General features: G+C 53.2%; 1 long non-coding RNA gene across 1 annotated transcript; it reads right to left on the bottom strand.

Annotated features, from left to right (window-relative positions):
* Positions 1–2,398: 2,398 nt before the first annotated feature.
* On the bottom strand, positions 2,399–5,210 carry LOC131277636 (uncharacterized). Its single transcript, XR_009184776.1, has 2 exons — positions 4,936–5,210; positions 2,399–4,383 (listed from the first exon to the last, which is right to left on the bottom strand). It is a non-coding gene; the product is annotated as an uncharacterized lncRNA (long non-coding RNA).
* Positions 5,211–7,405: the final 2,195 nt, after the last annotated feature.

Raw genomic sequence — 7,405 nt, 5'->3', positions numbered from 1 at the left:
TCTCTGCAGAAAATTTATCTTTAGCTGCTGCCAACCTGTTTAGTGCTGAGTTAATTCCAGGCTCTAAAAATTAAGTGCCTTGTCCAGAGGTACTTCAGTCCTTCGAGCAGAGATATAGCTGCTTGCAACTGCCTGAGTTCAGCCTGAGACCCTGCCAGGGGAGAGGAGAGCGTTAACTGTTTAGGACAGCATTAGTCCCAGGAGAATGGATTTCCAGATACCAGCAGAAATCATGGGCGAATGGGGACAATAAAAATAAAATTGGCTGCACACAGAACTTCCAGCCCATTTGCAGGAGACAGATCTGTCTGGAGTAAAAAATTCTAAGGGATCCTAGAAGGAACAGCAAACATCATCAAGCCCAAATTCTATCATGCTGCAGAAGGGGAAAGTGAGGCATATGGAAGGGAAGAGACTGCCACAAGATCACTTTATCAGTCAGCTGTTGCTGTATAACAAATTACCCCCCAGCCCAGTGCCATCAAACAGTTCGCACATATCAGCAAAGCAGTTCTTCAGGTCTGGCCTGGATTCACTTGTGTATCTATAGGCTGTTACAGGTTGACTAGGAGGCTCTGCTGGTCTTGGCTGGCCTCTCTCACAGGATGGCTCATCTCTGCTCCATGTTCCTCTAAACCTCCAACAGGTACCTCAGGCTTCTCATCATGGCAGCTGCTCAGGGTTCCAGGAGAGAGAGCAGAAGCACACAAGGTGCCTTGAGCCTAAGATTGCAATGGGCACAGCAGCATGTCTGCCACATTCTGCGGCAAGTCACAAAGCAAGTCACAGGACCTAGATTCAAAGGGTGGGGAAGCAGATTCCACCTCTTGACAAGACACCCTTCAAAGCCTCTTTGCAAATGGTGTGGGCAGAGATTACCGGACACTTAGGGCCATGTTTGAACTCCAACTATCCTAGTCAAAGAGGAATAAGGATTAGAACTCAGCTCTGCAGGTTTCGGTCCAAACTTCCCATGACATCATTCTGTGAGGTGGGGATCATCATCCCCCTTTTATAAGTGGGGAAACTGAGGCTCAGAAAGGTAAATAGTTTGCCTAAGTTCCCACAAATAGTGAGGTTAGGAGACAGGATTTGCTCCTAGAGCTTCCTGAGGTTTAGTGCTTGGCGAATAGAAAGCCCAGAAAATGTTCATTTCCCTAAACTTGTTGCTGTCATTTGAGGTTTGGGCACGACCGGCGGGAACGAGGAAGGTCATGCACAGGTGTCCCACCTGGCGGGTTACCTCCGCCTGCCCAGCTCACATGGGATTGCCATGGCACCTTCAATACGAGCCTGGAATAGGTCCTGCCAGGTTCTTCCCAGCCTCGGTGAGGGGAAGAGCAGCCATGGGTGGGATCTGCTCCCCTGGCTCGGGCTGAGACGCTGCTTTGCCAGCGCATCCCTGCAAGCCCCAGGCGTTCCCATGCAATGAGACCTGACACCTCAGGGACCCACGACGGCTTGTGTTGTGAACCCCTGACGTGGGCCAGGCTCGTGCGTTTACTGTTCCACGGGTCTTTATTGAGGCCCGCAGTGGCTAATCCTGCACTAGATGACCAGCGCTCTAGAAATAACTCCCGGGGTGGAGCCTTCCTGTCTGCTCAGCGCTCTAGTCCTGAACACGCCCCATTGGCTATGTACTATTATTTCCCCCACGCTGCAGAGGAGGAAACCGGGGCCCAGAGGGTGAGTCACAGGGCTCGCCAGGTGCACTTAGGGTCTTAGTACATTATAAATAGTTTTTTTAAGCATTCTTCCATGACTCTTTTTTAATTTTTTAATTTTTTATTTTTTTTAAAGATTTATTTTTACTTATTTCTCTCCCCTTCCCACCCCACCCCGTCCCAGTTGTCTGTTCTCTGTGTCCATTTGCTGCGTATTCTTCTCTTTGTCTGCTTCTGCTGTTGTCAGTGGCACTGGGAATCTGTGTCTCTTTTTGTTGCGTCATCTTGTTGTGTCAGCTCTCCGTGTGTGCAGCACCATTCCTGGGCAGGCTGCACTTTCTTTCACACTGGGCGGCTCTCCTTACGGGGCGCACTCCTTGCTCAAGGGGCTCCCTTACACGGGGACACCTTTGTGTGGCATAGCATTCCTTGTGCACATTAGCACTGAGAATGCGCCAGCTCCACACCGGGCAAGAAGGCCTGGGGTTTGAACCGCAGACCTCCCATGTGGTAGACGGATGCCCTAACTACTGTGCCAAGTCCCCTTTCCCCATGACTCTTTTTAAATGTTTGGACGCCCTAACCACTGTGCCAAGTCCCCTTTCCCCATGACTCTTTTTAAATGTTTGGACGCCCTAACCACTGTGCCAAGTCCCCTTTCCCCATGAGTCTTTTTAATTGTTTCCAGATCTGTAAGCGAAATCTCATATCTACCAAAAGAAACCCTCCCAGAATAAGTAACAAATTTTACGGTGATTTTATTTCATATACTGTTGTGCATGATCAACAACAAAAAGGAGGTCAATTTTAGTATTACCAGTAAAGATAAAATATTTCAGAGACAAAATCTTTTTAAAACTAGGGTTCCATAGAGAGAAGAAAGAGCACCTTGGCAGGGAATTAAATGTCAGAAATCACAGTTCTAAGCAAATAACCTTAAGAGTAGTTAAGTAGACATGCCAGACTTGGGAAGCAGTAAGATGCGGCTCCCTCATCCTGCAGATTTCCTTTTTTTCGCACATTTTCCAATACAGGGCTGAACTTGGGCACACATCTTAGAGATGGGTATATGCGGCTTTCATGGGCGGTTTATAAAAGAGTGGTCCCAGGCTCAGGTTTTGGTGTCCAAGGGACCTAGGTTTGAGTCCTAAGTTGGATTTTTTTTCCTTAGGAGGTACCGGAGATCAAACCCAGGACCTCGTACATGGGAAGCAGGTGCTCAACCACTGAGCGACATCCACTTCCCAGTGAAAGTTGTTTCTTTTGTTTGTTTGTTTTTAGGAGGTACCGGGGTTCGAACCTGGGTCCTTATTCATGGGAGGCAGGTGCTCCACCTTGTGCACTACACCCACTCCCTAGGTCGGATTCTTATGTGCTGTTGGGTAATTGGCTTCTCCCGGTTGAGCCTGAGCTTCCTCGGCTGTGACAGTAGCAAGCCTTACTCTGGGGAGTTGTTTGGATGCTTCCTACTTCATAGGCAGTGTTGCTATGCAGAAGCGAATTGAGGGCCTGAGGGGCCCTTTTCTCTGATGTCTGGTGGAACCAAAGTGCCGTCACTGCCCTGTGACTGGGAGGGGTTGAAAGAGGAAGCCAGAAGTGGCAGCACGCGGCAGGTGCACGCCCCCAGGTGGCTGCTCAGTGGGGCCCAGGTGGAGGAGAAGCAGCTAGAGCCCTGCCCGACAAGGCCAAAGGCTGGCATGAGAGTGGCTTCTCAAGCGACAGGGGTCTCGGGGGCATCGGGCTTGATTCTGGGGACCTGCGAGCTCAAGAAGAATGGAGGGGGTGGGGGGCAGGATCCTGGCAGGCCAGGAGGATGGCAATCCTTGGGGGCCACCTGTGCTGAAGGAGGAAGGAGAGCAGGCCCCTCCCGAGGCGGGAGCAGCTAAGAGTCCTGGGGTTTCGGGGTCCCAGGCGGAGACCAGGCCAGGGCCATGCTCGGTGCAGGCTGCCCCTCATCCTCCCCACCCACCCAGCCCTGTGCTGAGAGCCTGGCACACGGGCTCCCTGTGGGGGACAAGACAGAGGGCGCTCCCAGCCCAGACTCAGGGGGCGGCGGGGCCTCGGTGAGGGGATCAGGGGAGGCGGAGGCTGCAGGGTGGGCAGGGGCGGCCTGGGTCTAGACAGGGAGGGAGGAGGAAGCAGGGCGGGTGGAAACCCGGGGCGGGGAAGCTCGTCCACTCTGGCTGGAGGGCAGAAGAGCAGGATGGAGGGGTAGCAGGAGACCGGATGCAGGGATGGGACGGGGAGGGTCAGCAAACAGAAACAGATCCATCAAAAACGGTGGTGGATCCAGGAGGGAGCGGATGTGGCCCCAGCAACTGAGCTCCCGCCACCTATATGGGAGGTCATGGGTTCAGTTCTTGCTGTCTCCTAAAGAAAAAAAAAAAAGGAGCACACAGCAAACAAAAAAACAACAACAAGCAGACAACGATCGAAAACAAGCCAACAGATGAGCAAGCCATCTCGGGGGGAAGTGAAAATAATAATATAAATAACCAAATAAACGGTGGTGGGTTCAGAAGGAGGCAGCGGAGCGAACCTGTTTTCCTTTCTCCCATTGCTCCTTCACACTCATTCTCTGTTACTTTGCTTCTCAGGGTGAAGTCTTCGTTTCATAAGTCCTCTGCTCACACCAAGTCCAGTTCGGTCTAACAACTGCATAACTCTCAATCTTAGTCGTGTTGAAACTTCACACCTCCCTCTGCAGAGGCTTCTCAGCCTGGGAAATCTGCAGGAGAAAGGGCTGCTGTTTTCTTAGTAAAGACGCAGGAAAACCGAACTTGACAGCACTTGTGCTTTGGAAGTTATGAAAATGCGGGTTTCTAGGGTTCTGCTTTGGTGTGCATGAGGGACGAAGCCTCTGGAACCAGGGCTTTTGACTTTCCACTGCCTGGGGCCCTGCCACCCTGTCAGGCACCGCTGTGGGGTGCATAGCTGATCCCCGGGAAGCAGCCCTGGCCTCTTCCGTGACAGGAAGCCCCCTTCCAACACCCCTGTATTGTCTGCTCTGCCCCTGGGCGGGCAACTCCAATAAGATTGTACCCTCTTCCTGCCTTGGCGAGCATCACATCCAGCCACTGATCCCCAAACTCCACGGACGCCTGCCAAGCCACTCTCACGGAGTTAAGGTGACAGTGATGCTCTGACCCCCCTCCTGTGATACTCCGCCCACAGTGACAGCTCCCCCCAAGGCAGCCTCTTCAACGACAGAGGAAAATTTCAGTCTTCTTTTGTTCCTTTTTTTTACTACTACATATAATCGATGTGTTACATTACTTGATTGAGGTTGCGGCTCGCTGGGTGAGGAGTCCTGGGTGAGGAGTCCGCAGAGGGGCCGCAGGCAAGTAACGACGAGGGGAAGAACCCACACGGAGACGAGGCTGATGGCGCAGGTCTGATTTAATGAGGAAGTGCTTGACAATATAAGCCCGAGGGAACGGGGGTGGGGCTAGCATGGGGTGAGAGCGGATTGGTGAGCACGGGCAGAATACCCTTATATGGCCAGGAGATGCAGCGCTGCAGACTAGTGGGTGGAGACGGGGCAGAGGTGGGCCGGGAGGGGGCGTAGCCGGGGGCAATGTGAGGGCGGAGTCACCCATACCAGGCGGAGGGCGTAGTCACCCATTCCCACCACCCCTCCCGGGCAGCTGTGGTGCCTTACAGCTGCCCCCGGCTGGCCACAGAGGTTAACCATACCTCAGCCTGCTTCCTCTCCTCAGTTGATATTTTATTATCTCTTATTAAAAGAAAAATCATGCAAAATGTTGCATTAAAACATATGAGAGTCCCATAACCCCCACTCCCCACCCCCCACACCTCCCACACTAACAACTTCTTTCTAGTTAGAGCTGGGGGAGCCCTCAACCTGGAAGAGCTGCCTCGAGGGCAGAGCAGGTGCCGTTGTGGCCCTAGCCATGCCCTGCGGCACTTGCCACTGTACCAAGACAGGAGCCCCCGCGGGCCTCCACCCAAGCCTGTGCCATGGGGCGGGCCAGAGGGGCTGGGGACTGGGCACACCCAGCCTGGGAGGCATGGCAGCTGCAGGCTAAGCACCCCAGCTCCCCCTCCTCTCAGTTGTCCTCTGCCTGATCCCTCAGATTTCCCGCAAGGCTGAGTCCAGCGCCCGCCGTGGCACCTGCTCACAGATGGCCCCTGCGTCGGCTCCTCCTCTTGCCTTCCTTGTTCGCATTTCACCACCAGTGCCTGCTGGGGTGGCCTTCCAGGGAAGACACTTCAACCCCAGGCCTGCTCAGACTCTGCTCACTGTGGTCCAGTATCTCCCTTTAGGAAGAGGGATGCTCAGCTCAGGGGGCCCCGATGGCACTCCAGGACGACAGGAGCTGCAGTGCCTCGTGTGTGACATACCCTTTACAGAGCGCAATCACGGAAGCCAGGGTTTCTCAGCTATAGCACGACGGGCGTTTTGGATCCAAGAATTATTTTTTGGGATGGGAGGGGCGGGACTGTCCTGTACAATTTAGGACGTTTAGTGGCACGCCTGACCTCTACCATTAGATTATCAGTAGCACACCTCCCACCCCCAGTTGTAACCACCAAAACCATCTCCAGCCCTTGCCAGGTGTCTCTTGGCAGGTGGGGGTGGCCATACTGCACCCAGTGGAGAACCTGATTGAAGTCATCTGATGTCATGCTGTTATCTGGCATAGAAAGGAATCCAGGGAGGGATGATGGGGGCGGTGGTGGCGCCCCTTCCTCAGGTAAGGAAACTGGAGTATGTGCTCAAAGCACGAGACTGAGGCTGCTCAGATGGACCTGGGATTTGCTCCCAGATCTTCTGCCTGCCTGACCTAATTCCCAGAGCCATGACAAAAATAGGAAATATTCAGCATGGTTCAGAGCCAAAGAACTTCAGAAAACCCCCATGTTCTCCTTAAAAGTGGCAAGGCTGAGAACAAACCCAGTCCTCCAGATTTCCAAGCCACAGTGCTCCTTCCAGTGCCCTGCTCCTTCCTGTGTGACCCACAACAAAGAGTTTTAAAACGGAAGCTATCTGCACCTTTGAAGATCCTTCTACTGCAGTTATGTTATGGAGATGACTGATAAATGAAGTCCAGGGGGCTGCTGTCTGGAGCGCGCTGTTAGCAGTGGATGGCTGTGAGGTCGGCGTGAGGAGTAAATCCCTGCCCCCTCCCACGCCTCACACGAGTCGAATTCACCCCGTTCATGAGCTATTGGTATTTTCCCAGTACTCAGAGTTCAAGAGGCTCTTCCTTCCCATAGGTCAAGAGCAGGCCTCGGCCCCACTGTTGTATACGATAGCATTTATGGAGCACCGTCTGTGTACAAGGGAAAGGGGTGGCTCCACAATTTCAATAAAGTAGGGGTGTAGGGGCTGCGGTCTAGCTGGAAACTGGCGGGGGCGGGAAGTCTAGGGGCTCTGTCCTGAAGCCACCTGTGCAAACCAAGCACACAGCTTTTTGTAGAGGGAAGGGGATGGTTTGGGGGAAACTCATGGAGATTATGGGGGCCATTGAAATCTCCCCACACGAGCCCTGGGGAAGCTTTATGCAAAGCCCTGTGTGAGGTGCGATAGAAGCTACGTCGATGGATACACTTCAGTCCTGCCTTCCAGAGGCAACCCTTCATCGATGTGCTCTGCATCTCTGTTCTACTTCCTTCTGATTCGTACCATTTGAGGCATCCACATGGAGAGTTTCCATTCCCCTTCCAGGACTGGCAGCAAAGACGGCTGCTGGGTGTGGGCAGGAGAAGGAGCACTG

The sequence above is a fragment of the Dasypus novemcinctus genome, unplaced genomic scaffold, assembly GCF_030445035.2.
Source record: "Dasypus novemcinctus isolate mDasNov1 unplaced genomic scaffold, mDasNov1.1.hap2 scaffold_207, whole genome shotgun sequence".
NCBI classification, from domain to species: Eukaryota; Metazoa; Chordata; class Mammalia; order Cingulata; family Dasypodidae; genus Dasypus; species Dasypus novemcinctus.
This window is presented reverse-complemented; position numbering and strand designations above follow the sequence as displayed.